The sequence below is a fragment of the Mustelus asterias genome, unplaced genomic scaffold, assembly GCF_964213995.1.
Source record: "Mustelus asterias unplaced genomic scaffold, sMusAst1.hap1.1 HAP1_SCAFFOLD_194, whole genome shotgun sequence".
NCBI lineage: Eukaryota > Metazoa > Chordata > Chondrichthyes > Carcharhiniformes > Triakidae > Mustelus > Mustelus asterias.
Genome location: NW_027590187.1, coordinates 380,170 through 403,814, shown reverse-complemented (window position 1 = coordinate 403,814; position 23,645 = coordinate 380,170). Strand labels below are relative to the sequence as shown.

At 44.7% G+C, this 23,645-nt stretch overlaps 1 long non-coding RNA gene and 2 other non-coding genes across 3 annotated transcripts in view; all 3 read left to right on the top strand.

The window, feature by feature from the left end:
* LOC144485434 (uncharacterized) overlaps positions 1 to 23,645 on the top strand; it is a 664,084-nt gene that overhangs the window by 262,290 nt on the left and 378,149 nt on the right. The window lies entirely within an intron of this gene.
* Positions 5,024 to 5,114, top strand: trnar-ucu (transfer RNA arginine (anticodon UCU)). The gene is given in 2 exon segments: positions 5,024 to 5,060; positions 5,079 to 5,114. It is a non-coding gene; the product is annotated as a tRNA-Arg (tRNA).
* Positions 11,815 to 11,896, top strand: trnas-cga (transfer RNA serine (anticodon CGA)). Its single transcript has one exon. It is a non-coding gene; the product is annotated as a tRNA-Ser (tRNA).

Genomic DNA, 23,645 nt, shown 5'->3' with positions numbered 1-23,645 from the left:
CCTACACCCTCGTCCCCTCCGCCCTCCTCCCCCTCTCCTCCCGTCCCTCTCCCCCCTCACCCCTTCCCCTCCCCCTCCAGCCTCCCCCTCCCCTCCCCGCTCCCCGCTCCCCCCTCCCCGCTCCCCCTCCCCACTCCCCCTCCCGGTCCCCCACCCCCCCCCTCCCCCCTCCCACTCCCCCCATCCCCCTCCCCCTCTCCCTCCCCCTACACCCTCCCCCTACCCCCTCCCCCTTCCCCAACCTCCCCTCACCCATACCCCTCCCCCGTCCCCCATCCCCATCCCCCTCTCCCTTCCCCTCGCCTAACCCTCCGCCTCCCCCTCCCCCTCCCCTCCCCCTCCCCTCCCCCTCCCCCCTCCTCCCTCCCCCCTCTACCCCTCCCACCCACCGCCGCTGTTCAAAGATGTTCACTGTTGTTGTGCAAAGTGTTTCACTGTTTTTCCTGCTGTGCTCTATGATATAGAGGTTTACAACATGGAAACAGCTCCATCGGCCCAACCTGTCCATGCCGCCCAGTTTTATTTTACCACCGAGCTATTCCCAATTGCCCGTGTTTGTCCCATATCCCTCCAGACCCACCTTACCCATGTAACTGTCTCAATTGTTGTTGAGAGATGATTTCTGCCGTTGTGTAAAATGCTCCCCTGTTGTGTTTCCGGCTGTGTAAATGTTTTTTTTTCTCTGTTCTGTTTATATGGCCCCTGCTCTGCAAATGTGTTCTATGTTGTGTGAGAAGATTCTCCGTGAAGATGTTGCTGTCAGTAAATTGTTGCATATTGTGTTGAGATGTTCCCCGTTCATATGCTTTCTTGCATATAAAAGTTATTCACTGCAGATCGAGGTTTTTTGGGGGAAAGAGAAGCCGATAAATACCTGTCTGCAGACTCCATCTAAAAGTCACAAGTCGTTTCATTATCAGTGATAATAGGAATAGCCGAGGATGGTTGCGATCCAACGACTGCTGGGTTGTGGATCCAGCACGCTTCCGCTGCGACACTCTGCCATGGTAAAAGTCAGCTGTGCTGTCTATCAATGTAGTCAGGCAGATTTTCGCCGTTGTATCATTTAATACTCGTTCCAGTGTCAGGAGGTTCAGCCACTGCATCACACCGAGAATAAAACAGAGAAAAACACACAATCGCAGTAAGAGAGATTGTCTGGACACGTAACGAGAGACAAAGGTGCTGTTGTGTCAAAATGTTCACCGTGAAGATGTTTTCTGTTCGGCAGAAAGATGATTAACTGGTCTCATGATGTTCCATATTCGGTTAAAATGTTGCACGTTGTGTTAAGATGTTCTCTATTCTTGTATAAAACTCTGGTTGAACTGCAACTGGATAACGATCGCCCAATTTCGACTGCATTTTACCCTCTGTTAGTGAATGTGATTGGGGGATTCATATTGTGTCCAACACAGGCACGTGAGTGAGATTTGTTCTGTATTCGTCCGTCTCTGGTTGTAGTTGTGAGTTTGTGTTTGTTTTATTCATATCGAGAGGTGGGCATCACTGACGAGGCCAGCATTCATTGCCAATCTCTAACTGACCTGAAGAAGGCGGTGGTTTGCTGCTTTATTGAACTGCTGCAGTCCCTGAGGTGTCGGTACAGCCACAGTGCCGTTAGCCAAACAGTCTTTCTGGATTTTGCCACTGCGACACTGAAGGAGCCGCGATGTATTTCCAAGTTAGGATGGTGAGTGGCTTGAGGGGGAGCTTGCAGTGCAGGTGTTCCCATGTATCTACTGCCACTGTCCTTCGAGATGGTAGAGGTGGTGGGTTTGTGGGTGTAGTCGAAGAAGAGTAGATGAAGAAACATTGATCCCATTGCCAGAGGAGAGAAGGTTGTTTTTTAATGTGCTGAGTGTTTAGGACCTGGGATGCACTGCCTGGGAGGGCGGCAGAGGCAGCATCAAATCAGAGCTGTCAAGGGGGAATGGGATCAGCAACTGAAGTGAAAGGATATCCAGGTTTATGAGACAAGGACTTGGAAAGGGATGAAATGAGATGCTCTTTTACAGACCAGCATACATACAAAGGGCCGAACGGTCTCCCTCGCTTTGTTGTATCCATTCTAAGATTCTAGATATATGAGTGTTGGACTCATTCTGTATCTTTCTGTCTCTAATGCGACATATGTCTGTGATATTAATTTCTAAATCAATCTGAGAGACTTTGCAAATCTGTACACATTCTACCTGGAAGATACCTAATTGAAACTGGGCCTTTTGCTCTAATTAGTGCATGATTCCACACGATCCTCTACTCAAAATCTTCAACGTAACATCATCTGCTTATCTCTGAAATTCATTCTCCATCGTCTCATTACCGAGATTTTCCTTTAGTACGTCTGTGCTCGTCGACTCAAATGCTCCAGGTAATAGCAAATTCGAAGTTATAGAATAAAGAACAAAGAAAATTACACCACAGGAATAGGCCCTTCAGCCCTCCAAGCCTGTACCGACCATGCTGCCCGACTGAACTAAAATCCCCTACCCTTCCGGGGACCATATCCCTCTATTTCCATCCTATTCATGTATTTGTCAAGACGCCCCTTGAAAGTCACGACCATATCCGCTTCCACTACCTCTCTCGGCAAAGAGTTCCAGGCACCCACTACACTCTGTGTAAAAAATCTGCCTCGTGCATCTCCTTTAAACCTTGCCCCTCGCATCTTAAACCTGCGCCCCATAGTAATTGACTGTTCCAAACTCGGAAAAAGCTTCCATCCATGCCTCTCATAATCTTGTAGACTTCTATCAGGTCGCCCCTCAACCTCCGTCATTCCAGTGAGAACAAACAAAGTTTCTCCAACCTCTCCTCATAGCTAATGCCCTCCATACAAGGCAACATCCTGGAAAATCTTTTCTGTAGCCTCTCCAAAGCCTCCACATCCTTCTGGTGGTATGACGACCGGAATTGAACACTATATTCCATGTGCGGCCTAACTAAGGTTCCATATAGCTGCAAAATGACTTGCCAATTTTTAAACTCATTGCCCTGGCCGATGAAGGTAAGCATGCCGTATGCCTTCTTGACTACCTTCTCCACCTGCATTGCCACTTTCAGTGACCTGTGTACCTGTACACCCAGATCCCTTTGTCTATCAACACTTGTAAGGGTTCTGCCATTTACTGTATATTTCCTAACTGTATTAGACCTTCCAAAATGCATGACCTCACATTTGTCCGGATTAAACTCCATCTGCCGTCTCTCCGCCCAAATCTCCAACTGACCTATATCCTGCTGTATCCTCTGATTGTCCTCATTGCTATCTGCAAATCGTCCGCAAACTTACTAATCAAACCAGTTACATTTTCCTCCAAATGGTTTATATATATTACAAACAACAGAGATCCCAACACTGATCCCTGAGGAACGCCACTTGTCACAGCTCTCCATTCAGAAACGCACCCTTCCACTGCTACCCTCTGTCTTCTTTGACCAACAACATGTCGGTCTGCAGCGATAGTTGATGTGCATTTTTTCCACGCTACTGCAGTTCTGTATTGCGGCCAGTGGATGTCAGCACACTCTGGTAGACTGAAGTTTAGACATTAGAGAGGGACACAACAGACAAGGATCGTTCACATTATATTGAACCTGGGACGGAGAACTTCGAAATACTAAATCTGTTGGCCAGATCATTTTGAAATCTACCAGTACGCTGCTTTCCTCTGTAATTAAATTAAATCACTTAAATTATGATAAATCAGCAAGGCGATGCTTTTTAAGTGAATGTATTAGTGCCGGTTGGCATTTTATTTTGAACCAAGTGGCATTTTGAATCACTGCTGTTTCGGATAGTAAGAATTGAATATCCAACCTGCAATCTGCATTACACCTTTTGCTTGTACAGTGATCATTGAACGTTTAGCACTCCCACTTTCCTATGTACCTTCACCCGACAACGTCTCCCTGCCCCGTCTCACAAGGCAGTCAACGTCGCACCTTCACTTTGTCTTTTACCCATGGGAGGCTTATCGTGACCAGTCCCCATGTGTTTCACTTTGCTCAGTTATATTGCCCAGATTGCATACAGTTCCAACTTTTCTATTCTCCATTAATAATAAATGAATGAAGAGAACCATCCCTTGATTAAACACTGTCAGCCTTTAGCGGGTGATTTTCATGAAGTGATGTGTGTGATTCCCGCTTTTATGCTTCTGTACAAATTCAGTCATAGGAAAATTATCCAAATATATCTTCAATTCTCCTTCTTACTCACAAAGAACTGAATAGGTGATAGATACAGTTTCAATAGTAGCTTTAAAAGATAGAGAATGGATTTACAAATTTAAAATCCAAGGGGTTCAATTCTCCTTCTCACTCACAAAGAACTGAATAGGTGATAGATACAGTTTCAATAGTAGCTTTAAAAGATAGAGAATGGATTTACAAATTTAAAATCCAAGGGCGACATCAATGCCTGGAGTGGTTTTCAGGCTGTGGCGACCAGAATAACAATGCACATCCTCAAATTTGGATTATTCAAAATCATGGAATGGATCATCCATTGAGGATGGAAGGTAACTTTAAACTGTGCAGATGTGCTGTGCTTCAGGAGCTTGTTTTCCAAAAATCTCCATGAATCAAAAATGTTGCCTCATCCGCTGAGCATTTCCAGCATTTTCTGTTTTTGTTTCAGATTTCCAGCTTCCAGCTTTGCGTTGTGTTCTGTGCAGATGTTTTAGTGGAACAGGGAACCGGTTCTGATTAGCCCTGTGACAGATAGAGTAGAATGTGTCTCCTGGCTATCAAGCCTGCGAGATTTGCCTCCAAGCTGTACAGGAGAATGAGGAAGAGAGAGAGGGAGGATCATTCTGTGATGGACACATTTCCTGTATAAAGGTGTGTATTTCCACAACTGTTTCAAAAGACATAAGATGTTCCAACACGAGTTGCAATCAACGAAGTTCCTCTTAACAGTTCTTGACGTTTTAACTATGAGATTATTGAACTGATGAATAGTTTCTACATTGTCAAAAATCCATAGATGGACAAGTAAAGTAAGCTTCCAGTGCGCGGCTCTGTGGCGCAATGGATAGCGCATTGGACTTCTAAATGAAGATAAGTTAGCTATTCAAAGGTTGTGGGTTCGAGTCCCACCAGAGTCGCATTTTTGATCAGATTCGTGGCCACCAGTTTGCTGCTTCACTGATGTGATTCAGCTTCGGCACCGACAATTCGTGCTCTGCCGTCTCTCCATGCTGTTTCTGTTGACTCGGCTCCCAGCGAAACCACTGACTCGAGAATAAATCGCAAACCCCGGGGGCTTTCTTAAAGTTTGACACGACGTTCGCTGGTTGGGTTAGAAATAGTAACATATTTTTCAATTAGATATTTCACTTCTTCTGGGAGATAAAAAAGATTAAAGAACACACACACGCAACAACAGCAATTGATAAATAGCTACAATCAAGAAATCAATATCAGTGCCCTGCAACCTGGTGGTGTTATTCTGGTGTGTCTGCTGCGCTTGTCCTTCCAGGCTGTCGTAGTCGTGGGTTTGGAAGCGGCTGGCAAAGGAGCCTTGCTGAGTTGCTGCAGTGCATCGTGTAGATGGTGCGCACTGCTGTAGTGGAGGGAGTGAATTTTTAATGCTTGGGAAGCGAATGAAGTGGGATGCTTTGTCCTGGATGATGCGAAACTTCTGTAGTGCTGTTCAAGCTGCATTCACCCAGGCACGTTATCTCAGGAAACCAAGTGCTCCTGTTTACTCCCACAGTCCAATGATGGGCAAGTTGGGTGGATTGGCCATGCTCGATTGCCCCTTGGTCTCGAAGGTGTGTGTATAGGGAGATTAGCGGGGTGGATGCGTGGCGCCGCGGGGATAGGTCCTGTGTGCTCTCTGTTGGAGAGTCGATACAGACTCGATGGGCAGAATGGCCTCCTTCAGCACTGTTGGGATTGTACGATTGTAAGGCCATTCGACTGTGTTAGAAATTCCCTGAGAAAAAAAATGGAAAGCTGTATTTGTGGAATTTACAGCATTGGCTTTATTGCAGATTATTTGTTTTCTGCAAAATGATGAAAATACCTGACCGAGCAAATAAATAGTAGACATATTTGTGGGGAGTCTCGAAACATGTTTTTGTTTCATCTTTGTAGATCATCCACTGTAAAGGTAAAGACAATATCGACTAGCAAGGATAGGACATTGCGACTTGCACACTTGCACTGATCACTTGTAAGGACTCAAGTTTCTCGCTGGGATTTGAAACCGGGATCTCCTGTTTACTAGGCTTGTGCAATGTCCTGTTTGCTCAAGTCAACAAAGACCCAAATCCCACCCTACGTGTTCCTTGCACGAAGGTACTAAGATTGACAGGTCTGAGCCACGGGAACTATGCAATTGGAAGGTTTCATCCTGGCGACAGGAATATCTCCCCACAGCTGCTTTCGGAGTTGCTGCATATTTCCAGCATTTCCTGTTTCTGATTTTGTGCCTTCATTATAGGAGTTCATTTACTGACAACCCAAAAGTTGTCTCTTGGACGCAGCACCAGATAGAGCTTTTCTGTGATCTTCACACAGACAAGTTCACTATTCACTTTCCTACACAAGTGCTTTAAAATCGGCTGTTTTCACACTGAGCACCCTGCGGCATTGCCTTCAAACCTCACCCCACCCTCCACCCGCACACCAGATTCTCAGTGGTACAAGTGTATCTGAGGAATTCACAAAGATAAGAGATCACGGTGGTTATGAGGGAATATAAAGGATTAATCCGTACTCACAAACAGATTGATTATGTGAGAATCTCTCTCTCTCTCTCTCTCTCACACACACACACACGGCAGATGGTGAAATTTGACATCAGGAAAAACATCTGGATTTAAAAGTCCAATGACCACGAATCGATTGTCATAAAATAACACAGCTGGTGCACTAAAGTCCTTTAAGGAATGATTTTTTACCTGGTCTGGACCTACATGTGGCCCCCGACCCACAGCAATGTGGTTGACCCTGAGCTGCCCTCTGAGGTCACCTAAGCTGCTCAGTTTAAGGACAATTTAGGATGGGCAATAATTGCGGGCCCAGCCAGCGACACACACATCCCAGGAATCAACAAAGAAAATTAATCAGTGATTCAAAATGAGGGGATACAGAAAGTCAGTTGCAGTACCAAAAATTGACAGATAAAGAATTAATTTATAAACTATTTTACAGTTCCGGAAGCTGGCAGTCAGAACAAGTCACTTCTACACGCACAGTTCAGCTGATAGAATCAGAAAGATCCCAATCCTCATTGAGCAGCAGATAATGCAAAGCGTAGTCTGAATACAGACAGACGCACCAGAGAAAGCATTCCTTCTGGTTGCACCTCAGCTTGCTATGGCTCCTGCTCTGTCCAAGACGGCAAAAAAACTACAAAGTGTCGTGAAATCACACAAACCAGCCTCCCATCTCTTGACACTTCCCGCTGTCTTGGAAAAGCAGCCAGTTTAATCATGGAGCGACGCACGCTGTTCATGCTCTCTTCCACCGGCTTCCGTCGAGAACAAGCGACAAAAGTCTGAGGACTGCACTAACCAACTAAAGAACGAACTGGACTGAACAAGGAATATTCCACAAACTCCGCAAACAGGCAGCCTTGCGTGGCCGTAGCCTAACGGGTAAAGCGATTAATTTCGCTACTTTCCACGTTGCTATCTGACGATTGCAGGTTCCAGCCCGGTCTCTTTACACAGAAATCTGTGGAACCTCCTGAAAACCGAGCTTTCGCCCGTTAACTGAAATCCACCGTTAGTTCCGAACAGCTCTCTCAGAATTACTTTCCTTGTAACTTTGTTCATTTAATTCTCACTTATCTTAGTATTTTTAGATCAGAACTATTGCACAATGTATGTTTGATCTGGATGAATTGTTAATGTTCCAAACTGGAACAAAATCCTTTGTATCAATTGGCTAATTGAAATTCTGTGGCGGGAATTCTAATCTCCTCAGGAAGAGATTTAATGCTGAGCTGAATGAACTGTTTTTGTTTACAGGGATGAAAGGTGATGTCACTGGGCTGGTAATCCAGAGGCCCGCGCTAATCTTTGGGGACACAGAGTAAATCCCACCACGGCAGCTGGTGAAATTCAAATTCACTGATTTAACACATAGGCACATGGATAGAAAACAGAAACAGGAGTAGGCCATTCGGCCCAAACAAAGCTGGAATTGAAAGCAAGCCTCAGAAATGGCGGCCTTGAAATTTCCGTCGATTGTTTTCCCACAGAAAACATCTTCACAGAACAACAGAGAAGATTTCACACAAAAGGAAAACTTCTGCTCAAGACGGATCATATTTGGAAATCGCGAATACATTTACACAACAGGGAAGAATTTGTCAGAACCACAATGAAGATCTGTCAACGACAGAGTCACAGTTCCAAACAGAGAGAACAGTTACACAGCAGATAGGACAGTTACACAACAGAGCATACATTTCAAAACAGGGCCTGTCTTTGTGCAACAGAAAATCCCTTTTCATACATCATCAGTTTTTCCATCTCAGTATCTTGCTCGAATCTTTTCTGTCTCTCATTGTGTGTGTGTCCTAATAGTTTTTTTTTTACCGCTTTTCTATGTGTCTTTCTCTGTCTGTTACATTCGGGATGTTATGTGTTATTGTTCAGCCAGGGTGAGCTTCCCAACACGTGGGCCTTGTTTGAAATAAAAAGAGACAGTGAATTGTTTCCTGGCTCCCGGCAGCAGTAACGAGCAGGGCGACATCATCTTTCGAAGCAGAGTGGTGCAGCGGAAGCGTGCTGCGCCCATAACCCAGAGATCGATGGATCAATACCATTCTCTGCTATCACGTACTCACTCCATCAAATAGAAATATTCTGCTGCTGCCCAAAAGCAAATCCGGGTTTTCTTTGCAGTTCATTTGCTTCATCGTCTTGATTTTCATTAACGAGTAGCACAGCGTATTTGTCTCAGTTGGTTGGACAGTTTATTCAGCCAGCAGCGCGGGATCAATTCCCGTATCGGTTGAGAAAGCCTTGCTCCTCGCCTGAGGTGTGAATCTTCTGGTTAAATCACCACCAGTCAGCTCTCCCCATTGATGCCTCCCAGAAACAATTGGGACTGTGGACCTTGCTTTAACTTTACAAACAATGGACGAATCATATCTCTGACACGTTGTTCAAATACAAAAGTGTGCAAAAAAGTAAACTGAGCGTGCGAACCGGAAGCATCCCTAAAATTTCATTTCTATCACAGTTGTATCATTTCAGAAACAATCGGAAACAACCAAAATCAAAAGACCAACGCAGAAAAGCTCCGTGATTCGAACACGCGGCCTTTTAATCTGAAGTTTTGCGCCACAAACTCACCGCAGCTGCTACTTTTTGCATCAGAGTCATGTTCGGTGAATTCAAAACCAAACAGGGACCAGAGAGGTGAACTTTACTTTCTCTGGATTTACATCAAATGGAAAAATAACAGCGAATCAAGATTAACGAGAAAGCAGAAAGACAACATTTTCCTGCGGGAGAAATGTGTTCTTTGTTACGGATGTTAAAACACTAAAAATCGATTGGGGAGTGACTGTTGCATGGCCGAGTGGTTAAGGCTGCTAATCTATTGTGCTCTGCACGCGTGGGTTTGAATCCCATCCTCGTTGGTGTTGCATTTGTTCTGCATCCTTATTGCCGGTGAACTGATGATTCGTTCAGTGTTTTGAGCTTCACAGAACCAAGATGAAGTTTGGACACATAGGCTTGAGGGGTAAATAGTCCAGAACAATTCCACATTCCCATATTTTTAATCAGATGAGAAACTCCATTCAAATCAGGACACCAGTTTTGGAGAGGAGTTTGCCACCAGGTAAACCTATGGTTTCGGACGCTCCAAAGCAGACGCCAGCTTCATTTGCGGCCCGAATGGCAGATTTTGTCTTTCTGGAATAGGCAGCTCAGCCATGAAAATTAGTGCCGTATTAGCGGGATTGGCCATGCTAAATAGTCCCTCAGCGTCAGCGGGATTAGCACGGTAAATATGTGGGGTTACGAGGATACAGGCTGGGCGGGATTGTTGTTGGTGCAGGCCTGATGGACCGAATGCTCTCCTTCTGCCCTGTTGGCATTCCCATGAAGTTCGAGGCGGCAGTTTCACTTCTCTGAGAGCATTGACACAACCGTTCCGAATTTCTTCAAACTTTACCTAAAAAGCCGACTTCGATTAGATTCTGACCCACAACTTTTGCATGTCTCACCAGACAACATTCTCTCTTCCACCTTCTTCCATCGGGAAAAAGATACAACAGTCTGGGGTCACCTACCAATCGACTGAAGAACAGCTTCTGCCCTGCTGCCTCTGAATGGACCTCCCTTGCATTACGTTGATCTTTCTCGACATCCGAGCTATGATTGTAACACTACATTCTGCAGTCTCTTCTTTCCTTCTCTATGAACGGTATGCGTTGCCTCTACAGCGCACAAGAAAAAATACTTTTTCACCGTATACTAATACATGTGACAATAATAAATCAAATCAAATTAAATAAAACAATGATGAGAAGTCCTACATGCCATTCTTTGCACCACAGATCCGCAGCTGCAGCGCTCATACTGCAACAGAGTGTTCAGAGTAGAAAGTGGATCTTGCTGAAATAATAGGCCAATTCCAATTGGTTTCAGTTCAACATTTAAGCAAACGAGCAAATAAACACAACACGTCGCGAAAGGGAAAGGGTATCGTGGGAAAATAAATACAAGAATCAAAGTGCATCAGACGTGACTGCCGTCAAACTGAACAGAACCACACATCCATTATTCAAATGCTCCCAGTGCCTCAAGAGAAGCCCTTTCTCCAAATAAGTGTTTGTATAGTTTTATTTGTTGCTCTTGAACTGACAGGTAACAGTAAATCACAACCACAACAACCAGAGACAGCTAGTTAAATGATCATCCCGCACTCGCGGTTAATGGAGTTTCTGACGGTGACAGACAGTTTCTGACCATCCTCCAATTGGGCCTGAAGGTAACCAGATTCACTATCAGAGCTGGACTTTCTTACAGAGTGGGTGGCAGAACCAGGTGAGCGATGGTGGTGGAGTGGTGACTGTGCGAGCATTTGATCTAGGGTCAGTTCCTGGCCATCACGGTTCTGATGACTTTAATTAGTTATCGCAGGTCATAACAGTAGGTGGGCACCCTTAAAATGAAATTCACTAAAAATCCTCACCATCACGATCTTTCTAATGGAAAATTCAGCTTCAATTTACTTTGAGTGGAAACTTTGTTCAATGAAAGAACAGGCCTCAAAATTGATCAATGAATTCCCAGTATGAAACAATAGTAAGAAGGTGGCTAAAACGAGACAAGCCAATTTCAGTTTACTACCGGCACACCTGGTGCCTGAAATCAGCAACGAAGGTAGTTCCGTAATTATAACTAATGCAAATAACGATTGCATATGCAGCGCGAGCGATGGTGGTATAGTGGTGAGAATAGCTGCCATCCAAACAAGTGATATGGGTTGATGCCCAGCGATCGCATTGATAATTTACTTAGAACCTTATCGGCGGCCTCTTGTATTTTAAAACGAGTGAACAAAACAGGGCGAACGCAACATTCGCCAGTAATAGAGATACTTTTGTTTTCATTTTCTCTTCGAACGTAATTCGTTTTCACTGAAAAATTATTTAAATAGAAAAAAAAACAAGTCTCTGGCCTCATAAATGAATTCAGAGACAAAGATACAAAGTAAAAGTTGAGGAACAAATTTCAGCTCACACACTGTGCTCTGTGCAATCCTGGTACTGATGAAGTTAATATATGCACGTTACTGAGGTGGTTACATTAGTGCAGCAAGGAAGCGGCTGCGATGGCCGAGTGGTTAAGGCGTTGGATTCGAAATCCAATGGGGTTTCCCCGCGCAGGTTCGAACCCTGCTCGCAGCGATTATGGTTGGAAATCTTTGCTTCAGGCAGATACAAACTCGTGGAATTTTTCTGTTAATTATGTGGATCTCCATCATGCTTTCAGCTGCATGGCTCTGGGCCGGGTGTCGGAAGCTGAGCTTGGAAAGGACACCTGGGTGTCCTCAGGCTGGCATGGATGTGATAGGCTGAATGGGTTCCTTCTGTGCTGGTTCTTCTCTCTGGTTCTTTCTGCGGTTCCATGAGGAAAATCATAACGTGAGCAGAATGAAAAAAAAATCAGCATCAGGTGCACAAGAACAAAACAAGGTCTCACGTCAGAGGAAGATTCTTATGTAAAGACACACAGAGCATAAGAAATACATTTAATCAGAATGCATTGAATGAATGCGAATATCAAAATGCTGCTTCGATGATATGTCATCGTGTTCATTCAAACACATTGCTACAAGCAGGTCATTACTGGGTGTTCTGTATTCCTGGTGATAACAGTTTGGGAATGGAAGGAACAGGTTCACATCTGCACATTGTCAGGTCAAACTGTGTCTCAGATTAACAGCTCCTCTGTTTTCCTCTCCTCTCGCTCTGTGCTGTGGATTCTCGGGGATTAGTTGGGGTTTTCCAGCTCAGTAACTGTTTAAGCCTCTGAGGCCGGCGATGCTCACAGTGTCTGTTCCTCAGATTCAGGGGGCTGCAGCCGATCAAAGTTGTTCCGGGGATAACCCAGAACTGGTTGAAATGTTGATATTGTTCACGAACTGAATTCTATTTGATCAGATGAAGATACAGATTGTGTGCACTCAGTCACGAAACAACAATATCCCGTCTTCATATAGAGTGGATGAGATTGGATAGAGGGATGGAAAGAGACAGAGTGAGTTAGGGCAGTGAGACACAGACGGCCAGATAATGTCTCAGTGACAGAATTCCATGTAAATTCCGGCTTTATCAAGAAAGATTCTCTTGGAGAAACAGCAGCTGCAGTCTCAGCTCTTACTGATATTGTAGCAGAGACACATTATTAATCCCACACTCAGGAACAGTGCTGCATTTTGACAGCAAAGATGGGGAGAGGCAATAGAAACTGAATGGTCCAGTTCTAAACAGTGTGCAGGCCCAGATGGACCTGAGGTTCAGAGAGATCTTTGAAGATGAGAGGAAATTTTAAAAGAGTCGTTCGGAAAACGGAAGGGATTCTTGGTTTCATAAGTGAATACACTTTGTATGCATAGAATCTCTGCACTGCAGAAGGAAGCCAGTTGACCCATCGAGTCTGCACCGACTCTCTGAAACAGCATCGTTCGCGCTATTTAACCATGGCTAATCCCCCGAAACTCCACATCCTGGGACACTAAGGGACAATTTAGCATGGCTCATGCACCTAAGCAGCATGTCTTTGGACTGTGGGAGGAAACCGGAACACCCAGAGGAAACCCGCGCAGACACAAGGAGAAGGTGCAGACTCCACACCGATAGGCACCCAAGGCCCGAATTAAACACGAGCAGCAATGCTCACTACTGTGCCACTTTGCCCCCCTCTTTAATGCATCAAAGCAGGGAAGATATGCTTCATTTTTACATCTTGTGTTACATTAATTGCTAGTCGCGGGATTCGGGGACAGATATTGAGGATTTGAGGTAACGTGCGGGCATGCGATAACTGACATGTTCTCTACTTTTCGACTGGAATCTTGAATTTAATGGAACAGTTGCCGTGAAATCTAACTTTGGGGCTCAGCAGGGGGATTACGGGGACTATTTAATTGAAAAAAACGTTTTATTTTACTCAAGAGAGACTCGGAGATCCCATGATCAGAACAAACACACTGACACAGTTAGAATAGTCTCGCCCGCCCCGTTCATACACTGTCTCTTACACAATATTCACACCGACACATTCACAGGACAAAACTTTCACCAAATGTAAGGCCCCAGACGGAATTTCTCCTCCTTTTAGCCTTTGAAATCATAGAAATAGAAATCATAAAAACCCTACAGTGCAGAAAGAGGCCATTCGGCCCATCGAGTCTGCACCGACCACAATCTCACCCAGGCCCTACCCCCATATCCCTACATATTTTACCCGCTAATCCGTCTAATCTACGCATCCCAAGACACTAAGGGACAATTTTAGCATGGCCAATTAACCTAACCCGCACATCTTTGGACTGTGGGAGGAAACCGGAGCACCCAGAGGAAACCCACGCAGACAGGAGGAGAATATGCAAACTCCACACAGACAGTGACCCAAGCGGGGAATCGAACCCAGGTCCCTGGAGCTGTGAAGCAGCAGTGCTAAGCACTATGCTACCGTGTGGCCTGGTCCCACATTGTACCCACATACCCTTTGCTCCAGATTCCAGGGTGTTCGTTACAGTTCTTCACCTCAGTAACTGTTCTTCACCTTAGTCACACTTTGAGGTCCGCTTCCCGCAGATTGCCTTTGAATTCATTCATGGAATGTGAGCGTCGCTGTCTGGGTCAGCATTTATTGCCCATCCCTAATTGTCTTTGGGAAGGTGGTGGTGAGCTGCCTTCTGGAACCGCTGGAGTCCATGTGGTGCAGGACCACATCTGTTCACCAGATTCCGCGGCAAGAGCCAATCATATCTGTTTTTGTTTTAGTTATTATAGTGATTACAGATATCATTGCGTTTCTTTCGGGTGAAAATACAAATTATCTGCTCTCGGAATGTCTGGATTTCCTGTTTTATTTGTTTCTCCTGCACTGACAGATAACAATAAATCACACCCTCAACAACCAATGACAGCCAGTTAAATAATCATCCCGCACTCGCTGATACTGGAGTTTCTGACAGTGACAGACAGTTTCTGACCACCCTCCGATTGGGCCTGGAGGAAACCAGATTCACTGTCAGAGCTGGACTTTCAGCAAATTAACAGATACAGTGAAAAAAACACAGAAACATAACATCGCAGCTGGAGGAGGCCATTCGGCCCTTCGATCCTGCTCCGCCTTTCATTATGATCATGGCTGATCATCCAACTCAATCGCCTGGTCCCAAATTGTACCCACATATCCTTTGCTCCAGTTTGCCTCAAGTGCTATATCTAACTGCTTTGAAAACATTCAATGTTTTGGCCTCAGAAATATCCATGTGTGTCCAAAATAAAATTCAGTTTGAAGTTGCTGTCAGTGGAAACTTTGTTTAAATCAAAGAGCAGGCCTCAAAGCTAATCAATGAGTTCTCAGTCTGAAACAGCAGTAAACAGGTGGCAGCCGTCCTGAAAAATGAGACAAGCCAAGTCTAGTTTATAAACTGTGCAAAGGACACACCTGGAGCCTGATGAAATCAGCAACTAAGGTAGTTCTGTAATTATAACGAATGAAAATAAGGGTTGTTTCAGCAAACTGAGTGATGATGGTATAGTGGTGAGTCTCGCTGCTTTTCCTAAAGAGTTGACCCGGGTTCGATTCACGACCATCGAATTGGTAATTTATTTAGAACCTTATCCGCGGCATCTTGTGTTTTAAACCGAGTGGACAGAAACAGGGCGAACGCAACATTTGACAGTCATGAAATAAAATGGAGATTTCTCTTTTTCAGTTTTTATTCGGATGTAATTCGTTTCTGATGAAAAACTATTGAAATAGAAAAACAAGTCTCTGATCAAATAAATGAATTCTCAGTCAGAGACAGATACAAAGGACAGGAACAAATTTTACCTCACACACTGGGTGGCACGGTAGCACAGTGGTTAGCACTGCTGCTTCACAGCTCCAGGGACCTGGGTTCGAATCCCGGCTGGGGTCACTGTCTGTGTGGAGTTTGCACATTCTCCTCGTGTCTGTGTGGGTTTTCTCCGGGTGCTCCGGTTTCCTCCCACAGTCCCAAGATGTGTGGGTTAGGTTGATTGGCCATGCTAAAAAATTGCCCCTTAGTGTTCTGGGATGCGTGGATTAGTGGGTAAAATATGTAGGGATATGGGGGTAGGGCCTGGCTGGGTTTGTGGTCGGCGCAGACTCGATGGGCCGAATGGCCTCTTTCTGTACTGTAGGGTTTCTATGATGTCTGCACAATCCTGGTGCCTGATGAAGTTAATTTGAACGTTACTGAGGTGGAATCCAATAGGGTTTCCCCACGCAGGTTCGAACCTTGCTTCACAGCGATTATGATTGGAAATGTTTACGTCGGCTGCTTCACAGAGCCGCAAATCCCAGTGAATGTTTGGTATGAAGGTTTTGGATCTCTATCATGCTTTCAGCTGCATGTTTCCGGGCCGGGTGCAGCTGGGTGAACTTGGAAATGACACCTTAGTATCTCCGGGCTGGCATGGACAAGCTCGGCCGAATGGGTTCCTTGTCTGCTGTTACCTTTCTTTCGTCCCTTCTATGGTTCCATGAGGAAAATAGCATGAACAGAATTTTTTAAAATCAGCATCAGGGGCACAAGGGCATGTCAGGGGAAGATTCTTGTGCAATGACACACAGAGCATAAGAAATACATTTCATCAGAATATATTGAAAGAATGAGAATTTCAAAATGCTGCTTCGATGATATGACAACGTGTTCATTCAAACACGTTGCAACAAGCTGGTCATTACTGGGCGTTCTGTATTCCTGGTGATAACAGTTTGGGAATGGAAGGAGTAGGTTCACATCTGCACATTGTCAGGCCAATCTGTGTCTCAGATTGAGAGCTCCCATGACAGGTTTTCCTCTCCTCTCGCTCTGCGCTGTGGATTCTCCAGGATTAGTTGGAGTTTCACTGTTCAGTAACTGTTAAAGTCTCTGAGGACGGTAATGCTCATAGTGTCTGCTCCCGAGATTCAGGGGGCTGTCTCCAATCAGAGCTGTGCCTAGGTTAACCCAGAACTGGTTGAAATGTTGATGTTGTTCACAAGCTGAATTCTATTTGATCAGATGAAGATGCAGATTGTGTGCACTCGGTTACTAAGCAACAATATCCCGCCTTTGTATTGAGTTAATGAGAGGGGTTTGAGTGATAGACAGAGACAGAGTGACTTCGAGCAGTGAGACACCGACGGCTAGACAATGTATCAGTGACTGAAATCCTTGTAAATTCCGGCTTTATACAGAAAGATTCTCTTGGAGAAACAGAAGCTGCAGTCTCCGCTCTCACTGATATTGTCGCAGAGAGACATTATTAATTCCACACTCAGGAACAGTGCTGCATTTTGACAGAAGAGATGGGGAGATTTTACGAAGTGTGTCAGGATCCTTGGGAGGGTGTAAATGTGATTTACTGCACTGGACACAGCGATGAGGGATTTTAGCTGCAAGGTTTGTTTGGAGAAGCCAGAGTTCCTCTCGTTGAAGCAAACTCAATTGAGTGCGGCTCTAAGAGATGTGTAAAAGTGTATAACATATTGAACTAAGATGTGGAGATGCCGGCGTCAGTATTGAGTGCTGAGGCTGTTGTAGCAATGTCGTCGTCGCGGGGGTGCTGGTGTAGAGCGCCATTGTCCATTGTGACAAGGAGTATTCCTGGTTCAACTACTCCATGGGTGTTGAGTTTCTGTAAGAAGTTCGTGGTGTCGTTTCAGAAGCCGGGGGTCCCTTTTCGATGCGTTTCAGGACGCCCTCGACTTAGCCAGAGAGGATCTCACACAGAATCCTATTGCCTAATATTGAACTAAAATACTCAGGCGGAAATTGTTGCAGTAACAGCTGGCAGAAAGATTTGGGAACAGTGAAGATTTAAAATGTATGGAAGGCATAGGGGCATCGCACTTCAGAAGGAAGTATTCGGTCGATTGAGTCTGTACCGGCTCTCTGACAGAGCATCCCACTCTATCCCCAGGTAATTACCCCGATATTCCCCCTAACCCAAACATCCTGGGACATTATACGGCAATTTAGCATGGTCAATTCACCAACGCTGCACATCTTTGAGGAAACCCATGGGGACACTGGAAAAATGTGCAAACTCCACAGAGACAGTGAATCACGGACAGATTTGAAAGCGGGTGACTGGCCCTGTGAGGCAACAGTGAAAGTGGTTGTGGATAAGATAAGTTTATTTATTTGTCACAATAGGCTTACATTCACACTGCAATGAAATTACTGTGAAAATCTCCTCGTTGCCACATTCCGGCGACTGTTCGGGTACGCTGAGGGAGAATTTACCGATTCACCGAACCTGCACATCTTTGGAGTGTTGGAGGAAAGTGGAGCACCCAGAGGAAACCCACGCAGACACGAGGTGAAGGTGCAAACTCCACACAGACAGTGACCCAAGCCAGGAATCGAACCTGAGGCTCCGGCGCTGTGAGGGAGCAGTGCTAACCACTGTGCCGTCCCAAATAAATTAAAACAATGCGATAGCCGGGAGTCGAACTCGGGTCAACTGCTTGGGAAGCAGCTGTGTCACAACTACAGAACATCACTCGGCCAGAAGAGCCGAGTAATGGATCGATCAAGTTCTCTACGAGGATGGTGGAAGCAGAGACGATCAATGATTTCACAGAAATAGTTTATCCATATTTGCTGCGGTGTGTCTGATCTACAGGACACCCTGCAGTAAGTCACCATGCTGATTTGGATAGCAGCGTCCTCCTTGTGACATGTACCATCAAAAAGGACGAGAGAGTCAGCAAAGTGGAAACGGCACCACGTTGAAGACATACTTAAACATTATTTGGACAGAAATCAACATTCCTTCTTAATGGTTTAAAACATGGAATTTTGTTCCCCAAATCACTATGAATTGATAAAGTGAGGTTTCCATCCTTTCCGGTTGTATTAGATATATATTGTTCCATATGTTTCTTTCCGTGTCTCCGATTGTTTGTGTTTGCCTGTTGGCAGCTGTTCCAATTTAACATGTTCAACTTACCGCTCATTCTGTCCATATCAACCTTACATAAGGTAAAAATTACAGCATTTGAGTGATTTTGCCCTGCCTCAAACACTCATTTCTGAATGTTTCGCTGCTGTCAGAATATTAATTAATTATTTCTTGATACTTATTACTGAATTTAGCATTAATATTTCTCTTCTGGTTTCAAAGCATCGTTGAGGGCAGGAGACACGAAATGACAAAGGAGTTGATGGTATGAGGCTAAGGTAAATGCACTAGTACTGAGACTATAAATGTGCATAATATTCCAGAAATGTACAAAATTGGGACAGTGATTCCACATTCAAAGAAATGCAACAATTTCAAAGAAGAATCATATAATCCCTGCAATGCAGAAGGAGGCCGTTTCGCCCATCAAGCCTGCATAGAAAACAACCCACCGAGTTCCTATCCCCGTAACCCCATGTATTTGCCTTGCTAGTCCCCCTGACACTAAGGGACAATTATAACATGGCCAATCAACCGAAGGCACACATCCTTGGAGTGTGGGGGGAAACAGGAGCACTCAAAGGAAAGCCATGAGGACACAGGGAGAACATGTGAACTGTACACAGACAGTCACCCTAGGCTGGAATTGAACCCGGGTCGCTGACGCTCTGAGGCAACAGTGCTAAACATTGTGCTTCCCACCTGCCTTAAATTTGATTTTATTTGATTTTTGGTTTGATTTATTATTGTTACCTGTATTAGTATACTGTGAAAAATATTGTTTCTTGTATGCTATACAGACAACGTATACCAATCATAGAATATGAAATGAGAATGTAGTATTCCAGTCATGGCCAGGATGTAGAAAAAGATCAGTTTAATATAAGGTAGGTCGATTCAAGAGTTTGATGGCAGCAAGAAAGAAGCTGTTCTTGAGTCAGTTGATACGTGATCACAGATATTTGCATCTTTTTCCCAACAGAATGTGGAAGACAGTATGTCAGGAGTTTGTGAGGTCCTTGATTATGATGGCTGCTTTTCGGAGGCAGCGGGATGTGTAGACAGAGTCAATGGATGGAAGGCTGGTGTGTGTGATGGACTGGGCTTCGTTCATGACCCTTTGTAGTTGTTTCCAATCTTGGTCAGAGCAGGAGCCTGTGATGCAACAGGAAATAATGTTTTCTATGGTGCATCCGTAAAAGTTGCTGAGCGTCGTAGTGGACATGCAGAATTTCCTTAGCCTGCTGAGAATATAGAAGTGTTGGGGGGCTTTGTTATAGCGTTGGCCTGGACGGAGCAGGACAGGTTGTTGTTGATCTGCACACCTAAAAATTTGAACCTCTCGACCAAAAGAAAATGGCAGATTGATAACGGCAGAAAAAAAGGGACAAAATAGAAGATCTGTGATAGTGTAGAGTACAAGAGAGATGAAATGCAGGAACTGGTGGTGCAAAACTACCATGAATAGAAAAAGAACGTGTGAAGATATCAAAGTAATGCGTTGAGGAATTGTGCACTGAGGTTCATTGGAACACGGGAGAAGACGAAGTACAGAGAGATCAGAGTGAAAACAAGTGAAGAATTAAAAAGATAGTAGACCAGAATTCTGATCAGAAGTGGAGCCAGAAGTTTGGACTGAATGGAGGAATCCCACAGGGTTATTACACAATCTTTGTTTGGTCTCCACAATCCAGAGCAGAGCATGATGTAAACAGCAAATACGATTAATTGGGGAGACGAAACTGGCCTTTCATTTGGAAGAAATGTTCAAGGCGTTTTACTATGAGCAGATTGGATCGGATGAGGGGGGCGGGGAGGGGGGGAGGGGGGCGTGGGGTGGTTGTCGTTGGGGGTGGGGGGGCGTGGGGGGGGGGCGGTGGTGGGGGCGGAATTGCCTTAACTGATAGGAAATGGGTGAAGGTGTAAAGAGGAAAATCTCCACTCAGAAAATTGAAAGGACTGCAGAGGGGTGTGGAATTCTAGTGGTGGCAACAATCTAGAGTTGGCAGAAATGACAAAGGATGATGCATTAAATGAGAAGAATATTGGGGAAGAAGGTAAAGTGAAGTTTGTTTATTTATTAGTGTCACAAGTAGGCAGACATTAACACTGCAATGAAGCTATGGTGAAAATCCCCCAGTCACGTCAATCCAGCACGTGTTTGCGTACACTGAGGGAGCAGTTAGCATGGCCAATGCACCTAACCAGCACATCTTTCGGACTGTTGGAGGAAACTGGAGCACCCAGACGGAATTCACGCAGCCATGGGGAGAACGGAGTAACTTCAAACAGACAGAGACCCAAGTCAGCAATCGAACCCAGGTTCCTGGCGCTGTCAGGCAGCAATGCTAATCATTGCACCACTGTGTCACCGTGAGGACAAGGGGAAAACATCCATAGTTTTAGAGGGGAAATGATGTGAATGAAAAACAGGAAGTGGGACAGAAAAGCTTGACATCCCTGTCAACCTCAGTGGGAGCAGATCATCTGGTGAGGAAACAGGAAAATGGATTACAATTGTTGGTGTGATAAGTTCCATATTCTCTCCTCACTGTTCAGATCCCGAAACTCAAATTCCACATGTAAGATTGATTTCTATATTTCTTTTTTCCAACATGTTATTTTGCTTATATGTCATATTGGGCAGAGTATTTATTTATCATATATTATTTGATTTATTATTGACATAAGTATTAACATACAGTGAAAAGTATTGTTTCTTATGCGCTATAGAGACACAACATACCGTTCATAGAGAAGGAAACGAGAGACTGCAGCATGTAGTGTTACAGTCATAGCTGGGGTGTGGAGAAAGATCAACTTAATGCAAGGCAAGTCCATTCAAAAGTCTGATGTCAGCAGGGAAGAAGCTGTTCTTGAGTTGGTTGGTGCGTGACCTCAGACTTTTGTGTCTTTTTCCCGATGGAAGAAGATGGAAGGGTCCAGGGTGCCTGCGGTCCTTAATTATGCTGGCTGCTTTGCCGAAGCAGCGGGAAGTGTAGACAGAGCCAATGGATGGGAGGCTTCTTTGCATGATGGATTGGGCTACATTCATGACCTTTTGTAGTTCCTTGCGGTCTTGGGCAGAGCAGGAGCCATACCAAGCTGAGATACAACCAGAAATAATGCTTTCTTTGGTGCATCTGTAAAAGTTGGTGAGAATCGTAGCTGACATGCCAAATTTCCTCAGTCTTCTGAGAAAGTAGAGGCATTGGTGGGCTTTCTTAACTAAAGTGTCGGCATGGGGGGAACCAGGCCAGGTTGTTGGTGATCTGGACACCTAAATACTTGAAGCTCTCGACCCTTTCTACTTCGTCCTCGTTGATGTAGAGAGGAGTATGTTCTCCTTTACGCTTCCTGAAGTAGATGACAATCTCTCATTTTGTTGACATTGAGGGAGAAATTGTCGTTGCCGCACCAGTTCACCAGATTCTCTCTCTCATCATTGTTTGAGATCCGACCCACTATGGTGGTGTCGTCAGAAAACTTGAAAATAGAATTGGAGGGGAATTTGGCCACACAGTCATAGGTGTATAAGGAGGATAGTAGGGGGCTGAGAACACAACCTTGTGGGGCAGCGGTGCTGAGGATGATCGTGGCGAAGGTGTTGTTGTCTATCCTTTCTTATTGTGGTCTGTAATTTCAGAAGTTCAGGATCCAGTCGCAGAGGCAGGGATTGCTTCGTGAAACACCTCTGTTCAGTTCATAAACATCACTCGGATTTCACAGTCTCCTGTCATTTTAATTTTCTACCTTGCTTTATACTGCTCTTTCCATTCAGCCTCCTGCAATGTCCCAATGAAGCTTAATGTAATTTCCAGGAACAGAAACTCATCTCTCAATGAAACATTTTACAGCCTTCCAGACTCAGCACTGAGTCAAACAATTTCAGACATTCAACACAGCTCCATTTTGCTTTCATTTTTCTTTGCAGGTTTTGGTTTTTACCCTCATGTTTATTCTTGTTTTTGTATTCACTTCCTTTTCAACACAAACTTGGGTTCGTTACCTCCCGTTTAGACTTACCCCACCAACTTTTTTGTCAGTTAAACATTGCTGTACTTCACCGTATTCATACTCGATTCAGTGATGAGTGACGAATGAGGGTGGCACGGTAGCACAGTGGTTAGCACTGCTGCTTCACAGCTCCTGGGTTCGATTCCCGGCTTGGGTCACTGTCTGTGTGGAGTTTGCACATTCTCCTCGTGTCTGCGTGGGTTTCCTTCGGGTGCTCCGGTTTTCTCCCACAGTCCAAAGATGTGCGGGTTAGGTTGACTGGCCATGCTAAAATTGCTCCTTAGTGTCCTGGGATGTGTGGATTAGCGGGTAAAATATGTTGGGATATGGGGGTAGGATTGTGGTCGGTGCAGACTCGATGGGCCGAATGGCCTCTTTCTGTACTGTAGGGTTTCTATGATGAGAATTTATTAATGTTCTGACAGAAAATTAACATTTCCACCTTCTCCCTGTAACCCTGCACGTTTGTCTTTTTCATGTCACAGCCTAATTCTTTTTAAAATGCTTCATTTGAACTTACCTTCATCACACTCTCCGGCAGTGCATTCCACACATTAAGCATTCACTGTGTGAGAAAGGTTCTGTTTGTATTTCTATTCCATCCTTTGCTAATGGTGTTCCATCTGCTTTCTCATCCTTGATCATTCCAAGAGTAGTTACAGTTTGTCCCTATCCACTCTATCCAGACGATTCGTGACATTTAATACCTCTATTACATCTCCTTCAATTTTCACTTCTCCAAGGAGAACAATTCCAAAGTCTTTGATCCATTTCATGAGTGAAGTTTGTCAGTCTCACAAACAATCTCATGAACCTTTTATGCACTCTCCAATGCCATCACATTCTTTCTAAAGTGTGGCTTCCAGAACAGGCTACAACACTCCAGCTGGATGTTTTAGTGTCTTACACCATTTGAACACAACCTCCCTGCTCTTGTAGTCTATGACCCTGTTAATAAAGGGTAGAATTCAATATGCCT